The 20559-nt window shown below is 40.2% G+C and overlaps 1 long non-coding RNA gene across 3 annotated transcripts in view; it reads right to left on the reverse strand.

Moving 5' to 3' along the window:
• Positions 1-20559, reverse strand: part of LOC119894955 — a 52281-nt gene that overhangs the window by 8642 nt on the left and 23080 nt on the right. Inside the window, exon 2 of one of the 3 annotated variants that reach the window (XR_005443007.1) lies at positions 16674-16791. The exons of the other annotated variants lie outside the window; for them this stretch is intronic. This is a non-coding gene — a long non-coding RNA (uncharacterized LOC119894955). The remainder of the gene's footprint in view (positions 1-16673; positions 16792-20559) is intronic. 3 annotated transcript variants of the gene reach the window in all.

A 20559-nucleotide genomic window follows, 5' to 3' on the forward strand; every position in this document is an offset into this window, starting at 1 on the left:
GAGCAGTGTATAGTTTGCAATCTCTATGTATTTCACACTTATGGAAACTCAGGGCATACACAAAGTGATGCAGGTAATATCCACTACAAGGTGAGTCCATGCATTAAAAATGCAAAATCCACAACAGGCTGAAAACCCCAAATAGTCCATTGTTGAACACACACACACACAAACACACACAGGGGAACAAAACACTTGACAGAGTCTGAACAGAAATAAGGGCTCTATATACTGACACACAACACACAGGCAGGCAGGGTGATTAACAATAGGTGTGACACATTAAGGTAATCAGGGCAGACAGGAACTATGACAAAACACAGACAACAGATGGAGACAAGTTCAACCTAAATCAGGAAACAGGATAAGACGCTGAGACACGTACCAAACTGACAGAATCAACAGACCAAAACCAAGAGCGAGTACAAGACAAAACCCGATACAACCCGTTAGCAAAATAAACCAACAACAGACAAGCACACGTACAAAACAGACATGCAGACCAAACACAAAACAAGCGTGAGACCCAAAACCCAACACAGACCATTTCAAAATAAGACAGCGACACAGACTGAAACAAAGATCAAAACACAAACACAGAGCAGGATTGTGACAGCGTCCCGTTACTCGGAAGTTAAAATGTTTCTACAGTAGCCCAAAACGAAGAAGAAGTGGCAGCAGCTGGTAGCATTCTGGTTTATTAGAAGTAAGAAGAGAAGTGAAATTTGGACAAATGGAGGACCACACGTGTTATTTAGTACAAGAGGCGACAGCATGAAACTTTATTATCAAAGAAGTGAAACAGTGACAATGTTACGCACTCTTGGCATCTCTCAGTTGCCAAGATCATACTTACACTAGATGTGAGTTTTTAAGATGTTCTTGATTTATTTTGGTTTAGTTAGTCCAGATGAAACAAAATGTATGAACACAGTACAGTAAAAAAAATAAAAAAGTAAGAGTTAATTCTTGATGATATTGTTGTTTGATGAACAAACAACAATATTTGCATATTGTGTTTTACTGAATAATTAAGCATTTCCTAATACGGGTCAACCAATATGGTTTTATTCCGGGCAGATCCTGATACCGATTCCTTTATTGACACATTTATTGGTTCTGTTCTTTATCAATACTCTTATGGGTTTTTCATTACTAAATAACTGCCTTTTAAAAACACATTATTTAAAATAAATAAATAATAATAAAATCAGTATCTCACTGGAACCAAATGGAACATGTAAAATAAACTATATTCCTGACACCAAAATAGTGAAGAGTGAAGTTTAGAAAGAAGACACCAGTTAGTTTAAGTCCTTAAACTCGTGTGTATTTGCGGAGCAGCAGTTCGGTGGCTCGCTCGCTCTACTGGCTACTTCCGAAATAGTCAGTGTTGATAGGCTATTACTCGTTACCTGTAACCAATCAGCTAGTACTGTGGGCGGGACTCCCGGGGCTCCAGCACACAGTGTAATGAGTACAGACAGAGAGGCGGCTGCATCAGAGCCAGAAGAGGCACATTTTTTAAATTTATTAATTATACCAGCTATCTGTTTTTAAAACGACCGATGCAAATGCTGAATATCGACGCCAGTAATCGATTAGGCTGATTATTGGTCGACCCCCCCAAAAAAACTTTCCAAAATTGATTGACTGGAGACTCCGCTTTCTCAGATTACGACATCTTTTGTCCTGTGTTGGCCACTGTAGCTTCTCCTATGTGCTTCTCCTTATGGGCAAAACACATCCTGTATGACAGCACGCAATTATATTTTTCAAAATGTCAGCCTCCTCGCTTATTAGAAGCTTTAATGATTGACCAGCTGACTAATGGGGACATCTTCCAAAACGTCAGTGTATTTCTTCAGTAATTTTATTTTCCTTTGGGTGACAGTAGGAACTGTTCACTGTTGATGAGATTAATAGTTTTGGTGTAGCAGGCAGCTGTATGTTGACATATTCAGGGGATTATCCTTCTGTTAACATTAATGATTTAATCTTAATCCAATTACACCAACAGGGTGTAAACTCACCTCATCACTCATATCCTCCCTGCTCTTTTCTTCCATTTTTTCCTGCTGCTTTCTGTCACTTAAAATCCTCCTTTTCTCTTCTACTTTCCTTTCCTCTCCTCCTCCTCCTCCCCCCATAGATGTGACAGTGAAACAGCAGCTATATTAGGCACCGTTCACGAGCGCTGACTGTTGCATTATTATTCACTGGGTAATAACAGCTGTCATCTGTGAGGACACAGTAGTGGGAAACGCTATAAATCCTTACACGGCTGTCAACTTCACTGTTAACCTACATTGGTGAGGAAGAAATGAAATGGAGAAAAAAAAAAAGAAGAAAGGAAAGATGAAGAATATGGGATTTACAGTACTGAGCAGGTAAACAGATATAAACAGCGAGTAATCTCAAAGTGTCTGTTTAGCACGTTTCCATACAGTTAAAGTCCACTGACAATGCCGCACTTAGATAAGCTGATTACTCTCCACTTTGGGCACTAACCTGGTTTCAAAAATGTCCATATAAGCAGGAAATCAGCTTTAATTTTTCAGATTAAGCGACTAAAAATAACCTCATTAGCAAAGATAGATTACTGATGGAGAAACCTAATTACCTACACCCTTAAATGGATTTCTAACAGCTTTTTATTTGCACGACGAATTCCAGGGAAATGCGGGCAATGTGCCAGCAGAGTAAGAGTCAAGACTGTGACTTCACTGCTTCATTAGTGTTTCAGATCGACTTGACCTGCAGAGTTTCAGCTGGATTCCATCCAACACATGAATCCAGAACGAAATTGTCAAACACCTCTGCACCACTCTGCTTTAGTCAAGACAATCTTCCGACTAATTTTAACCATGTTTTTGAATATATGACATGCCCACACTGGAAAAAGTGCGAGAATATAGTTAAAAGGGTCCAAATTAAGACCATAATGCGACTTAATCATGTGGAGAGTTAGACTTTATGTTGATTATGCTCCAAATCAAAAGGCCTCTGTAGCTCAGCTGGTTAAGAAGTAGGTTTGGTCCATGAGATGAAACACAGGGCAGTCTGCTCATTATCTCCGCCCACACCGGGCTCTCGCATGTGCCTCTAAAAACTGATAAGCCAACGTGCAATGAGAAAACGTTAGCCGACATGCTTTGTCAGTCACTTTTCAAACAAATTAGAGACCTATGTAGAGCCTTTTGCTTGCACAAGGATTAAATGATTAAAAACAACCCACAGAAATTAAACAGTTGAAACTGGATTTAATATTCGACGAGTGGTAAAATAGTATACTATTATATCAAATTATGTAGTATATTATTGTTATACTAACAGTATACTATTAACTAAATATTAAACTCTTTATTTAATACACTCCTGTACAGCTACTCCTCCAGGTCGTGGATAGAGACTCTGCATAAGAAAGATGTACCAACATTTGCTGCTTCTAGCCACCTCCTCTGTAGAGCAACACACTTCCTTTGTCTTACATCTGTTTTACTAGTTATTGTTATAAATATTGTTTAAGTCTGTTCAAGTTGAGACATTGACACGTCATTATTTCGCACGTACCTTGATAATTACGCAAGTAGCCTCAAAGTACCATTTGTAACATTAGAATTGAATCGCAAATCTCAATATTGTCCACAATATTCGCAATATGACCTTTTCTCCAAATCATGCAGCCCTCGTTAAATATATACAATAAGATATTTTTTAACCAAGAAATCATTCAGCAACGCCCTGGTCAGACTTGGTGTACCCGAAATGCTCCCACACTGCCGACTTCAGCCGTTTCTTTGGTGGAAATAAAGCTTCACAGTTTGGCCCCTCTGCCATACTTTAGCCAGTGTACAGTGGACTCTGATACACGACACTTAAGCTGGCGCACCGCTCCTGTAACTTTGTTTCCGTTTTGTGCAAGTTGCCTGTTTTGTTCCGTGCAACGGAACCGTTACGATTAATTAACCGTGACCTAATTCTAAATGTATTTGTCTCTTAGATAAACGTCAGATGATAAATCCTAAACTGGTTTTAAACACTATTGAGCATCCTAGTTAAACAGTATTCATCCCTGTGATAGTTTTACTTTCAGGCTTAATTTAACTGTAAAAGAAAAATTGTCCTTAGTCTGTTTCACAACCACCAGCAATAATCAACTGTCACACTGAAAATATACTTTCAATGTGGGAACGTGATGGTTTAGCTCTGCTTACACCTTCAACAAACTAAAGGCCTTACCTGACTTCCCAGTGATTAATATTTCAGGTACACGTTTAAAAAAAGTAGAGCTATAAACAACTCCTGTGATCATAGGAAAAGGATCGTAGAGCTCGCCTCGATGTACAGGTGAAATCAGATAAGGATGTTTTTATCACAGTAGTGTCAGAGGAACAAACGCCTGCCGGTGAATTTGTCAAAACTTTTACATGAAGTTAACTTGAGCTCAGTTTCTGACACTTCTCCAATCACAGCTACGCTTGGGAAATTTTTAACGCCCACCTTTGCAGAGTTCTCAACAACATTTTCTACGCCTGTCCTTCAAATGAGGGAAGGCAAGGATGAAATCTGCCCGCCAGAATACATTTGGCGGCTCTTCTGTCCACTCACCTCCCCACTCCTCTCTCCTTTTCTTCTCCTGTTTTCCTGTCCTTTTCATGAATGTCCTTTTCTTATCCTTGCCTTTGCTCTTTTCTTCCCTTCCCTTTCTTACCCTTTGTTTGTAGTTTGTAGACCTCGTGTTTTTTTTTGTTTTTTTCTGTTTCCCTGAAGCAAGCTTTAATAAGGCAGTGATGATGCGGACGTATTTTGGCTGCAGTCATGTTTGCTTGCTTGGCCTCATTATTGCAAAGCCTTCATCCTCCTCCTCTTTGTCCTCTTCCTCTTCTCACTTCACTGCCGCTAATAAAGCCATTGAAAGTTATTACTTTTTCTTGACCATGGAGATGCTCTGAGGTAAACTTTTACATTCAAAGACTACAAGGAGGAATTAACGCTTAGACACGGTCTTTTAGCTCTGAGCGGATTGGCTTAATTGCTGCCAAATCCAGTACTTTCACCCCAAGGGAGTTCCCCAACACACCCAAACAGAGGAACCTCTGCCTTTACACTGGCTGGACTTAACTCACCCTTCAAATCCCCCCCTTTAGTAGCTTTAAATGTAAATGCAAAAGTATTTGCTCCATAGGGCGATTTCATGCATGTATAGTAGTTTTCATCAGCTGGTTCAGAGTCACAGGATGTGAATGCACTCAGAACCTGTGAGGTTTCCTTTGCGTTCTTTAAAGACCCCTGATTATTCAGGTTTCTTTTCCAAGTTTTCAAACATACCCCAGGATAGGAAAACTGTTCTTTATGGTTTAGATAGGATAGGATTTAAGTTCAAAAAATAGTTTTGATTGAATAATTTGAACACTGTTTCCTGAAGGCAGGATAGTCATAATCTTGGACTCTGGTTGGCCAGTGGCTCTTCCAATTCAAATTAGGTAAACATCTGAGAGGAGACGTCTTTCTTTTTAAAAGATGCCAGCTGAACCGATTGGACGGATTAACAGATACAAAGAGTTCCTGAAACTACACATAAAAATGCCAACTAACATTACATCAGGATCAATCCACAGCCGACATTTTTCTGGATTTATTTTAGGTTTTGGAAAGAGAATAAAATCGTACTTCTCCTTTCAACCTCTCTGGGTAGCGACTGTAACTATTACAAGTGCCCCAGGAACAGCGTTTGACCAGATCTTAGAAAAATACAGCCAAAAAAAAAGCTAGAAAACGGCGCTTTTTAAATTAGAGTGAATGGAACGCATCCGTGAGTGTCGGACCTCAGTTAGAGCGAGTCCTATATTTGGGGCGTGGCTTAGCAAAGGGTCAATTAAGACATGACATGTACACGTCTTAAATTACGTCCCAGATGACTTGAAGCTTGACATGTAGTCACTTCTTGAATGATTGAGGGCTTGGACGTGTGTCAAAAGACTTGAGACTTAAATTTGGACCCGTCTCAAATTATTTGAGACTTTACTTGTCTCATACGAATTGTTTTGACTGTCTAAAAAGACTTTAGGCCTGGCATGGAATTGTCTGAATTGACTGGAGACTTCACCTGGTCATGTCTTAATTTACAAGATTTGATACTAGGCTTGAAATTGTCTGATATGATCTGCTGCTCACTGATAAAAGAAAAATGTTTCTGCTGATACCTTAAAACAGATTTATAAATGTTAACCTGCTGCTCAGAAGGTTCCTGTTATGATGTTCTGATCGTGGCTCTGGACTTGTTTTAACAAGCTTGATAAAAGGTAACGCCCTGGCAGTGGCAAACAGCTTCGGTTTTATATTTGATTTGATTACATTAATATTTAAGTTGAGATTTACAAGAAATGTTTTATTGCTGCTGTGTAAAGGGAACACTGCTGGGAAAAAGCACCTTATTTGTTTAAAGTGTTTGCAAACCACATGTTATTGCATTTTTATATATAGCAGATTAAAAATTTTAATAGTTGCCCAGCACTCTATATAACACAGGTCTAGTCGTTTTTGGACATTTTAATGCAGGAAGGTTATGTATTATATCTTTAAATGACCTTATATTTTATTCAAAAGACTTAAAACACTTGATTTGGACATGACCTCAGTCACGACTTCAGACTACACTTTTCTCAAAATACCTGACATCATCATTTTTTACAAATAACTTCAGATGTCAGACTTAACTCAGATAACTTGAGACTTGACCCAGACTCTTTAATAGAGTCTTGACTTTGAACTGCCTCTCATCATTTGGGCTTTAATGTGACTTGACCTTGTCTTAAATTATTCAGACTTAATTTGGTTGTGTCTTAAACGATTTGAGACTTTTAAAATCATGTCAGACTTTGTCCCACAGGGGACTCTCATCGTTCCTGACTTGGTAACCTTCTCATATGGACTTTGGACTTGAGTCACGTGACCGCAGACTTGACTTAGACTAAGAATTACTTGAGATTTGACTTGCCCCAAAATGCTTAAACAGCTCTGCTAGTAATTTTTTTATTGATGAAAAAAACAAACAAACAAAAGACCGACAACAATTCAACTAAACATAAAGCCGCACAATGGGACAGAAATAAGACTTGAAAAGTGGACATTAGTCTACTACTACTTGAGGTGTTTGAACGTTTTCTTTAAAACTGATTGTTTCACTGAGATGAATGTTGCATAATCTGCACACTAAACACTTACTACGGCCTGCGAAGGACTGCGAATTGTTCTCCAGGCTTTTATATTCTAATATATTTTCTTCATAGCTTTGAGAGTGAATTAAGTCTAATAAACAGGTCACTTTTGAAGGTCACTGGGACCGCAGACATCTTTTTAAGGCAGATGGACTTGGCCTTAGCAAGTCAGTTGTAAAATTGTTCGACTCTAACCAGTTTTATTTTCCGCATCATTCATCTGATCCGTCTGCCGAGGGCGAGAGACAAGAGGAATCAAAACAAGGAAATAACACAGAGCGACAGAAACCTTGTAGGAGAGCCATCTCAGCCTCTTTAGCCAGAAGAGAGGAAGAGTCTCCACCCCGCTCGCTAACCTTATTCGCCTTCTTCACCCCCTCAAACCGCAACCAGGTCACCGTCATCTGCAGTCAACCCTTCTCCCTCCTCCTCCTCCTCACTGACCAGATTAAAGAGCTGCTGGGACCAGACTTAACCCCCGTCGCTTCCCTCTGTCCTGCCCAGCCTGATAAAAGCACAGCACGTCCAGTTATGTGTGTACAAAATACAGCAAGCTCTAACTGATATCTGCTCGGTCAAAGCTACAAGGAAAATGGCACTTGTCTCTTGCCAGGACAAGCCGGGGCCATGTGGGCTGGTAGCTTTCTCAATTCCTGCCTTGATAGGTAAACAGGAAGCCTCCATTCTTCATCAGCCACGGCCTGTAGCTTTATTAAACACCAGGTCTTGTCAGGAAAAACATTTTTGATCAATGATTTTATTCTCAAGCACAATCTTAATTTCATGTTTTTAACTGAAACTTAGACCGAGATAACAGTGCAGCGTTCAGTTTCACGAGGGAAGCTATAGTGCAAAGGAAAGGAGGTGGAGTTGCCATTTTGTTTAATGACTCTCTCCAATACAAATTTAGCCTCTTTTGAAAGTGTGGCTCTTCAGCTGAAAAAGCTCTTCTTGAGCTATATTTCTAAATATAGCTCAAGAAAATGACCTTGTAGTGAACGCAGGGTGAGTGAACTTTTAGCCTTGGTTTGTCTCTCTGACTTGCTACCAGCTTGTAAACAGAAGCTCTCGGTGTTCGCTGCTCTTGTAAAGACGCTACACGTTGTTTCTGCTGCTGTGTGCGTCCTGTGTCTACAGACTCTGTGCTCCCACTGCACATGAGAACACGTTACGCAGTTTAATCAGAAATACTTTATGGATCATAAAGGGGTGTGAATATTAAAGGAATTGTTATGGTGAACAGTAATAATGTTTAAATAGTAGCAACAGAACTGCAGCAGATTGTTGCACATTAAGTATTTAAACAGGTATTCTTGCACAAACCAGATAATAAAGGTCCAGTTTAATAACTAACTAAGGGCCCGTATGTCAGACACTTAGAGGGAGTAATAAAGTTTGATGGCCACAGGCAGGAATGACGTCTTGTGGCGCTCTGTGGTGCATTTTGCAGGTGTCTTGCACTGTGTGCTCCTGTGTTTGAGCATCATTTCATTTGCATTGCATGGGCAAGACACTGCTGCAGACGGTTCAACAATGTTCGATTAGAACCACTAACTTGAGCTAATGTTGAGGAGTATAGCCGATTCATTTTGGGTTGGGTCATTTTGTAATTTTAGGCGTTTTTCCCCCTGGGGATAGGGTTAGGGCTCCGAGGTAAAACAAGAGTGAACCTCTGATGGATTGACTCGATGGAGAGCGCTATGAAAGATTTCTTTCTGTTAGATCAGTAAGTAACAAAACCCGCCTACTTATTAATACTACCGGGGGTTTTACTCTGCCTTTACCGTCGCACAAAGATCTGGGTTTCTAGTTCAAATAGGGATTCTTACAGTCGTTTCTTGCTCTGGAGGGAAGCCAGGCTGCTAGAGTTAGCCATGTCGCTTTGCGCGAAGCAATACTCAAAACTGTGTTACTCAACATAATTGAACTTCACTTTGCCTGTCCAGTGAACATGCTTCTTTCTTCTCTCTTATTTCCAAAGTGGTGTTTATAGTTTCTTTGTCCATATTTGGAAACAAATGCAGCTAAATAATCAACTTTACAAGCTAAAAGGAGAGGAGACAAAGAAGAAAGAGAGGAAACAAGGAGAGATGAAAGGAGCTATTTTAATCCTGAAGTCAGCAACAAATCAAACACACACACACACACACACACACACACTACCGACTTATAGAAACAATCTGCAAACATCAGCAGACATTTACAGGAGAACAAATGTTTCCTCCTTGTCTGTCAAAACAGTAATCAATCAATAACTCATCTTATAGAGCATGGATCCATTATGTTACTGTGCATGTTAAAGCAGTGAATAACATCCGGGGGTCCTATATTTGTCATCCAATAAGCCTCTAAAACTCACAACAGGAAGAGCCCCACCCACCCCAAGGCAGTTCATACAATAAACTGCTCTCCTACACACCTCTTTGTGTGTAATTAGATTAGGCTGCACATACTCCATGTGGCCCACATAATGTCTCCAGCGGCTCAGTTTTAATTTTCATTCCTCAGCAGCTTTCTGTGGCTCATTAAAGTAGCAATCGTCATGCTTTTGTTTTTTTGCAAGTCTTGTTTTTTTTACTTTGGTTTCCGGTGGTGGAAACTAAGTACATTTACTGAAGTGCTTTACTTTAAGGCTATATGTAGTTTTATGATGAACTGAATAACTTTTTTATTGCCTATATGTGAACGGGTTGTAACATCACAATACAATAAACCATTCGCCGGCTTTCTTGGTTACCTCTGACAGCCAACACGCTGCTTCCTATGTGAAGAAATCGGGTCGCATTCTTTGCAAAAGCCATTGGTTTACGTGACTGCATGCGCGCTCCTGAGCCTCTTAGCTACTGATTCTGAAATGTACACACAGCGACAACACAGAAAGTAACAAAATGGAGTCTGCTAACATGAAACAAAAAGCTCCCAGCACGACACTAACTCCACGTGGAGAAATAGAGGTCTCTCTGTGATAATTATATTACTTCACGCAATCCATTTTACTATCCTGTGTTAAATGTTGGCAAATGTGGAACAAGCTGTTCTACTACGCTGCAAATTTAGTTACTTTTTACTTTACAGATTAAGATTTTGCAAAACATACAATCAGTTTATAAAATATGATACTGTGCTATAAACTAAATTAAATCGATTACTAAAATGCATCGACGAAAATTCTTTGCATCAAGGATTCGTTTAATCCATATAACTATATAGCACGGGCATTTATTACTTATTACTCGCACATCGCGCTTACCAGAGTGAACACGACGTGATTATGATGGCGCATCCACCGTAAAATGAAACTTATGCCGCCTCGGCAACAGCATGACAACACCTGATCAGAGAGCAGCCGGTGTTCTGCCAGCGGACCACAGACAAGGTAAGAGTAACTTTAGCATTTAACTTAAATCATGACTGATTGTTGAGTTGAAGGCTAGCCAAAGTAAGCCACAATCCTCAGCTGAAAATGTGCACACGTGCGTTTGTTCTCCTGGTCAGGCTGTGAGTTTGGGTTGTAACGTCACAGTCAAGAGTTAACTGGGTGTCGGGGAGCTGCACCTCAGTATAACTTGTAGCACTCGGGTGACGTTTGTGTTGGTAAAGCAGCTTTCTGGTTATTGGTCTGTTGATGTTGTTGGTCTGATGTTTGCTGTATGGCACACTATGAATTTCCGAAAGGACCAATAAATATCTATCAACTACGGTTGGAGGCGACGCAGCTGCCGCCAAGCAAAAGTGCTTCTTAAATGATGCATCGATGACATAATCCGTGGAACCAACGAGTACTAAAATCATTGTTAGCTGCAATCCTAGATTATACTATCCAATAGTATATAATAGTAGTAGTTAAATTGTTTTCCACCTGCACTGAGTTATTGTGAGACAGGTTCAGTTGTGATGAAGCTTTGGAGACTTGACATGACATGATTTATTGAGCCCGGCCGAGGAGACAGTGGCAGCATATACAACATGTGACAACTTCAAATGCCAACACCAAATCTGGAGGAGAACAACTTTTGGTCCCTTTTATATTTCCCCTCTCCCTCCTAGTTCCTGCAGGTTTCCCTATTAGATTATCTTTAACAGGCCTTAACCTAGAACAACAAATCTGATATTTAGACTCGAATGTTACGGCACGTGGGATTCTATCACGATCCATGAATTGTACTCTAATCTGTTCAGCCAGTAAGTTCATGTAAACATTCTTGTAAGATTTAAGCTTGTAAGATTCCCAGAGAAAACCAATATCTGCTAGCTTAACTGTCTTCTCCCTAACAAGGACAGTTACATGAGAAATTAATAGAACTGGAAGGTCAATGAACACTTGTGGGGTCAGCTAATGACTCCAACCTAGACCTGTCTCATATCTTTAGCATCCACCTGTAGTAAGATTAAAATGCTGCTCAAGTATAAAAACATTTTGCTCATAATACTTTTTGTGTTTACATTGTGGTACTTCTACTTTTACTTAAGTAAAACATATGAGTACTTTCCCCCACTACAGCTGGCTTTGCAAGAATTTTGAAAAACAGTCAAAATATCACAAACACGTTTTTATGCTCGTCTTAGAAGTAAAAGTTGGTGTCTGGATAAACATCAAATGGAAACAGATGTAGTGAATAAATGATGACATACATGAATCATGTTAATTAAACATCACTCGAGCTTCCAGTGAAGAGCAAAAAACATCTGTGTGAAGCGATGAGGAGACTGTAACCTTACTCGCATTAACACATGAAACAAATGGTTTTGCATCTTTTAAGCTTTGACTGGAGCTCTTTTAAAGCTCCCCCTCCAGAAACGTTGTTTCTCAAACAGAGAATGGGGGTGTGGTTAATAGTCATACATAATCAACGCATTGCACGCGGTAACTCCCACTACGTTTTATGGTGCGCTTACTTTACCGGGGAGGGGCAGGTTGCTGGGCCACATTATGAAGTCCTTACCTTTATGTGTTGTGTCCTGAAGAACGGGGTATTTATACATTTTATACAGCCTCATTAGGTTGACAATTAAATGAATCACATTTTATGCGGTTGCAGTCATTTATATATTGAACAGATGCATAGTGCTTTAATGGTTAAACATGTTTTATATAAAATTAATGTGTTCTAATATTTATAAATTGCAATTAACAATAACACAAACAGAAGATTGGAACTTTTTAAAATATTTGGGTGGATGCACCAAATGTGTATGGTCAATATAAAACAACTGGCCCATTTTAAACTAGAAAAGACTCAAGAGCAAAGCTCAGACCAAGATAACAGTACTGCACTCAGTTTCATGAGGGGAAGCTCAAGATTTTATTAATAAAATATATTTTAAATAACACTGGCTCTACATGAAAATACACACAGACTGTTCTTTTAACTGAGTACAGTGACAAAACAAAATACTTTCTTGCAATGTTGACAACAAAAGTCACACCTCAAGCGTTGGCTGAGACATATTTGTTTACCAGAATAAATCTCTCTTTTAGAGATATTTTTTTTTAGATATCTTACAAATAGAGAAATGTGACTGAGTATGTCTTTGGCAGAGGATAACATTAATTGTAGGACTGATCTGGCTTTGCCTTCATTCATAAAGATCTTAACCTGAAAACCGTGAACCAAGACTTCTGTGCTGGTTTCACATTTATGTCCTGTGCTAAACCGTTAACTGACAAAGGCCGACTGCCTCATCCACCCATGAGGATCTTTTGACCGACCTGCTAAGCGGGGCAGGTGCAGTGGACTCCATGAGGGCTAATGCGCATGCTGGGGAAAAGAAAAACATGTTTATAAAATATAACACACTATCACAGCAACCTCTCAGCTTCCATGGTGGTTGAAATGCAGAATTACCGAGAGAAACCTGTGGAAAAGGCAGATCATGCAGTTCACAAGTTGCACACGTGAAAATCCCCAGAGGAAAAGACAACATATTGAACATTTGTAAGACCAAATTCTTCTTGTATCGTGAGCCAACGCTGCCAACTTGTGACTAAAAATTGTCATTAGCTTTTGTTTGCACAGAATATCCATGTACATTAAATACTAGTTTCTGTTAATAAGGTACGCTGAGCTAAAACTGTTGCAGTCCAGTAATAAGTTATATATTCATGGAGCTAGTAATATTTTTTGTAATTTGTAAAATGTCTTGTTCATGTGTTTCTACACATCTACAAACCCCAGTACAGCGAAACATGAACACAGGAAGAACACGCAAACTCCACACAGAGAAGCCCGTGGCTGGATTCAAACCTGCCTCAAGAATTGAAATTAATTAATTATTAGGATGTAATACTCACTCGCACACAGACAGCATGTCAAGGTAATTAGTGTGAATAAATCATTTGAGTGCACAACTCACCGTTTCAGCAACGCTGATGGCATCGCTCCTCAGCTCCAGACTTCTGATACCATTTCCTCCGCCGATGCATCGGTGAAATGACCGTAAGTTAAATGCATGTTGCAGGCTGCATATAAGACGGTGGCAGGTTAAAGTGCGACGCTGCATGCACAGTTGCCATTATGAAAATGATCAGCACACTAAACCATGAGGAGGAAACTAAAAAATAAAATGAAGGTCCTCTGTGTTAGCTAACTTTCTGCAATAACTATGCTGGCTAATTACAACTTAGTTACCTTAGCTAACTAAACTAGAAAGACAAACCAACAGACAGACACAGAGAGACATACCTACTGTAATTAAATTACATGATAAATTGGCTAGCTAGCTCAAACCGATGTTTATTGATGCTCTGACTTAACGAGGCGTGACAGTTTTTGAAGGAGACATGACAGTGCCCCTGCGCAAGCTTGGAGAACGACGAGTGACTTACGTGATTTCTATAGTCATACGTCACCACAACGTTTTAACAACTAAGCAACCTTTGCAACTTTGAGCACAAAATTAAGCTATTTGTCAAAAATATATTATTGTTTTGCAGATATTATCAGATAATATAAGCTACTTGCAGATATATCGGCATTTATTACAGCCGAAGTATGACTAGTAAAAAAGAAATACAGAGAGTCGTATCCTTCGCTCATGTCATGAGTGTTGCATAGTTTACCCACCAGAGGGGGCGCTGCAGCTCCTCTGTTAACAACACTGCAGCACCACAGACCATCTGCCGGAGCTACAGTGAGAAGCTGGTAGTTCTCACACTCACTGTTGCTGGTGAGTTGGTCTTTTGTCACATCAATTACATGACTCAAGTATTAGTAAAAATGGCCTTGATCGCTTTTCCTCTTCGGAGACCAGACTTGCTAACCCTCCCGTTTTTCACTGCTGCTGTTTATTTCTGAAACCGTTTGGCCTCTCATTTCTCTCTAATTTATTTCTTCTAAATATTTTCTAACATCATCAACAGCAGATAAAAGTGCCGGATGCAGCGGTGCAAAGCACGCTGGACACTAGAGCAGTGGAGACGTGTTCTCTGGAGAGACGAATCACGCTTCTCTGTCTGGCAATCTGATGGTCAGGTCTGGGTTTGGTGGTTTCCTGGAGAACAGTGCTTGACTGACTTCATTGTGCCAAGTGTAAAGTTTGGTGGAGGGGGGGTTATGGTGTGGGGTTCCCAACTTTGTGGAAACCGTTTGGGGATGGCCCCTTTCTGTTCCACCAGCGCACCAGCGCACAAAACAAGGTCCTTAAAGACATGGACGATAGAGTGACTTGCCTGCACAGAGTCCTGACCCCAACCCGATACAACACCTTTGGGATTAATTAGAGCGGCGACTGTGAGCCAGGCCTTCTCGTCCAACATCTGTGCCTGACCTCACAAATGCGCTTCTAGAAGAATGGTCAAAAATTCCCATGAACACACTCCTAAAGCTTGTGGACAGCCTTCTCAGAAGAGTTGAAGCTGCTATAGCTGCACCGTGTGGGCCAGCTCCATATTAAACCCTACGGATTAAGAATGGGATGTCACTAATCTTCAAGTGCAAGTAAAGGCAGGCGACCCAAAACTTTTGGCATTATAGTGTAAAACATTTGAGCACATTTTGGATTCGCCATCAACTTTGGTTAAACTGCCAATATTCAAATTCTACACAGTTGATTTCTCGACTCAAAACCGCTCAAAAGTGTATTTAGTGAATTAATAGCGTACAAAACTTAAACAAAACCTGTTCTGCTGTTCGCCTCTTTTCTCCGTTACTTTCCGCTTCTCGCATGAATGCTTCTTCTTCGTGAGGAGTCTCACAGTCAAGCAGTCGTGGCAGACAGTGGAAGCGATACTGCCACGAGCACTTCCTGTAGTGCATTGCAGTAAGAAATAAACAACCAGAAATGTTCCTGCTATCTCTCCCTTAAACGGCACCTACGTAACGACGCATCGACAATTTCAAGTCGACAGATTTTTATAGTCTGCGTCGTCGATTACATCGAATAATCGTTGCAGCCCTGATATTCACATGGCGGTAGTGATTGGAAACACACATTTTGATACATTTCTGGATATTGGGTTGAAATTTGCACTATACACATGGATGAAAACTTGACTACAGGATTTACATAGTTGAATACGGGAGCTCCGCTTTAAGTTGAATGAATAGACCGCAGCTCTGCAGCCAGTCAAGATTACACTGTACATTTCCAGCTAAACTAAGTCATATTGTTGACCCTTTTCTCTCTGCTCGTCTGCCATTCACCGGTCTTGTGCAGAGTTTTGCGTGCATGCCGAGCGGCCGACAGCTGCATGCACGTCACAGTGCCTCGCGGGTCTATTCCAAGTACTATTTAAAAAAACGATGTAATATTCTTTGTGCGGTTCATCAACGGCGATAAATGATCCCAACGTCCCGCGAGGTGCGGACAACTCTGCGCAACAACGGTGAAGTTAAGGCTCTTCTGCCACTACACACTTATGGTTATGGTTACAATCCTGGGTTTATACACGCACTTTAAAAACATATATTGAAAGCTTTCTTTTTTAATTTTTTTATTTACAGCATTAAATGTTGAAATGTATATTGTAATAGGCTGTATATTAAGTTATTGGGAGAAAACTGGCAGTTCTACGTAAAATCAGACGTTGAGCACCCCTGTATCGCCAAAATGGCATCCTTGTTTCGCTGCAAAGCTTCAACTGAGATTGACAGTCGAATCAGGCTCCGCCCATCGAAGCATCAAATCTTCAACTATTCGTGGTCAGCCCTAGTAAATATAAATAGTTTTTAAAGTGGTTGAATAAACAACCACTGCTTCAGTTTTTCTGGTGAAAAAATCTTGCTTTTCAACAGTGCAAGTTATAGCTTACTACATGTCCACACATGGACATTTATTATTCAGTCACGTACACACAGAGTAAGAGTGGAGTTGCAGCAGATTCACATCCCTTCTTGGTTTCCCAGTGGCAGGTTTCTATTTAAAGTCCTGGGTGTCGGACCTTCCCACTGGCACATGTTGGCATGCAGGGATTTTGAGGGATGAATCTGTGCTGTAAAACTTTTTTTTACAAACCTGACTATAAGTCCAAAGTGTTGCTAGCATCCCCTGGAGATCCCCTCACAATACAAACACGGGGTAATCAAAGGGAGTATCCTCTCGGGAGCAATCTGGCCAGCAGTAGTTAGCTCTGCTACAAAAGTAAAGAAAAATAATAATAAAAACATAATAAATATGAATGAAAAAAATATATGCATACCTAAAAGTATACAGACACATTTGTTCAATCATACAGACAAAATTCACATTCCTTTAATAGTCACGATTTTATAACGTAATGTCTAATGGTATTTAACTCCAGCTTTCACCCTACTTTAAATATATACGCTTTCCCCATCATAATGATTATGTTGTTCAGATCATTTCCTTCTTCATCATCTTCCCTTAGATCACCAAACATTATTGTTAAATGACAACTATAAAAATCTGAGTAGAGAAGGAGATCCACTTTTTAATTGTTATCCAAAATAATGCCACTTCCTTACAATACCAGAATAAAAGAAAATTTGACTAGTCTTCCTTCTCACAAAATCTGTATTTGCAACACTGTTGAATGCTCCATTTCCTAAGCGTTTTCTGAATAGGTACATGTCTGTAAATCAGTTTTTGTTGCAAAATTGTAATTGAGATGTCACTGGTGGTTGTGTAATGCATGTAAAAACTGTCCCCCATACAAACTGTTAAAACCATGATTAATACCTAAAGATCTTTCTTTCCATCCGTTAGCTATACCTGCTTGTCCTTGAGGGGGCTGGAGCCAATCCCAGCTGACACTGGGCGAGAGGCGGGGTACGCCCTTGACAGGTCGACGGTCCATGACAGGGCTGACACATAAAGACAGACAACCATTCACACCTACAGTTCGGGCAATTTGGAGTCCATTGATTGAACAGAACATGCAGAATTGGAGGGTCGGCCTGACTCGTTCACACGCCTGCAGGGTTTTAGAGCATTCAGCTGAACAGAAAGTGTTGAGCTGGGAGAAGAATTTGGGATATCTCCACTACTGTAACCATGGCAACAAGCATCAAAGACGACATTGATGATTGGTCGTGCAGACGTACACACACACACACACACACACACACACAGCATACAGTTAAAGTGCTAAAGAGCACCAGGACAGTTTCCTAATCTCTTCCAATTTTCTGCAGGCAGTGTTTCCCACACGCCGCTATTATTAACTCCCGCCCAGGTATATTACCGTCCTCACAGGTATATTACCATCCTCACAGGTATATCATCATTACATCACATACATTTATTCTTTGTAAGTTGCTTTTGTCTAAAGCGACTTACAATTTCCATATATGTCTCTGGGTTAAGTGTCTTGCTCAGGGACACAATGGTTGATGGTCACAGTGGGGAGTTGAACCCGGGTCTCTCACAGGCATCTGTCTTATCCACTGCGCCTTCACCACCCATTTATAATTAATATACACACACACACACATTATATATATATATATATAATTTTAATATTACAGTCCGCCCAGATATTTACTGTCCGCCCAGGTTTGTTACCCCCCCCCCCCCCAGGTATATTACCATCCTCCATGATATATTACCGCCCCCCCCCCCCCCCCAGGTATATTACCATCCTCCATGATATATTACCGTCCTCCATGATATATTGCCTTCCCCCTCCGGTATATTACCATCCTCCATGATATATTACCGTCCCCCCCAGGTATATTACCATCCTCCATGATATATTGCCCCCCCCCCCCAGGTATATTACCATCCTCCATGATATATTACCGTCCCCCCCAGATATATTACCATCCTCCATGATATATTACCGTCCCCCCCAGGTATATTACCATCCTCCATGATATATGCCCCCCCCCCCGGTATATTACCATCCTCCATGATATATTACCGTCCTCCATGATATATTGCCTCCCCCCCCCGGTATATTACCATCCTCCCGGTATATTACCATCCTCCATGATATATTACCGTCCCCCCCCGGTATATTACCATCCTCCATGATATATTGCCCCCCCCCCCCCCCCCCAGGTATATTACCGTCCTCCATGATATATTACCGTCCCCCTCCGGTATATTAGTTGTTATCTGGTATTACTTTACAAGACGTGGACATGGTGGATATTTTACCAGCACGGACCAGGTAAAGCTACAGTGAACACGCCACACTATTTTGATGAAATGTTCAATGCTGAAATATATAAATGGGGGGTCCCTTAGAAAATTTTGAGAGACATTTGGAGACATTTTCTGCACCAATTTATAGTAGAATTGGACGGAAATATATATATGAAAGGACAACAAATTTAAGACCTTGGTAAACGAAATTTAATACTTTAGTAATGACATTTAATACTTTTAAGGCCTTACTTTTGGAATGTGAAATTTATTACTTTAATGCTTTTAAGACCCCGCAGGTACTCTGTGCAGATGTCATCAATTAGCTACATCATCAACAAGCCTCCTTCCCATGCGGCATATCTGCTGCTGAAAATGGTATCATGGGTGGAAAATCCAGAAGACGAGTTCTGTGTCTTTTCTTCATATTAAACATACTGCTGATAGAGAAAGTCAGCAGAGACATAAACAGGGAGAGACCCGATGTGTTTGCAGCAGAGATGTAGGTGTGTGCGTCTGCAGGGAAAACAGAACTGAAGGGAACAGGAGCAGATTCAATTAGTGAGTAAACACTAAAATAATGTGGAGAATGAAGTAGAATTAAACTGGTGAAATAAGAAACACGCTTGAAGAAATGGCTGCTAACACCCCCCAGGCCCATTATATTTACTTTCCACCATTATATTTATGTGTTTGGGATTCTCAGTGCTCTGATAGTGCCCTCAAAAAGTCAGTGACAATGATATGTGATGATTGAGTGGCCAAAATCTCAATTTATTTCCCACTATAGAGTGTTTACTATGTAGGGAAAACTGTCCTTCACTGAAGGTTAGTAGGATGGTGTTTTATTTATTTTTATATATTTTTTATTTATCACTGGAGAAGAGACTGATCCGATTGCCCTTTACTAAATAGTTATGTAGCCTATAATTAGGGCACGAGCACGACACATTATTTATTTATTTATTATTATATATATATATATATATATATATATATATATATATATATATATATATATATATATATATATATATATATATATATATATATATATATATATATATATATATATTTTTTTTTTTTTTTCTTTTTCTGCAAAGTAAGCTCCATTTTGGGGACCTGAGGATACTCAAACTCACCAAACTTTGCACACATGTCAGAACTGGTGAAAAATTTCGTATTTTATGGGTTTCACGCATGGGCGTGGCAAAATGACTTGCTAGCGCCACCTAGAAAATTGGAAAATATTTGCCCCTCGTTCACGTTCAACCTACATGCACGAAATTTTCTGGGGACATGTATCATATCAAGACGCGCAAAAAAGCCTCAAGAACCCATACTCTAAACTCAACAGGAAGTCGGCCATTTTTGGATGATTTACACACTTCGTACTTTAACGAACTCCTCCTAGGGATTTAGTCGGATCAACGTCAAATTTCTGTTGTGCCTTCTAAAGGCATTGAAGATGAAAAGTTGTGCTATCTGTGAGTTTTCGTCAATGGGCGTGTCTGTGGCATCGATGATTCGCCATGAAACAGGAAGTTATTATCCTGCCCTGAACACATGTACATGCCGACATTCACCCACAGACATAGCGCCACCTGCTGGCAACAGGAAGTGACCTTTAAAGAAGCAGCCCCCGCCGCACGTTTCACCTACATGTATGAAATTTCTGTGGCACATGTATCATGTCCAGACGCACCAAAAAGCCTCTTGGAGCGATGCCCTAAACCCAACAGGAAATCGGCCATTTTGAATTTTACGGCAATTTTTGGATGATTTACTCGTA

The sequence above is a fragment of the Micropterus salmoides genome, unplaced genomic scaffold, assembly GCF_014851395.1.
Source record: "Micropterus salmoides isolate LMB-PRFRI ecotype aquatic unplaced genomic scaffold, ASM1485139v1 Ms_hic_scaffold_9, whole genome shotgun sequence".
Taxonomy (NCBI): Eukaryota; Metazoa; Chordata; class Actinopteri; order Centrarchiformes; family Centrarchidae; genus Micropterus; species Micropterus salmoides.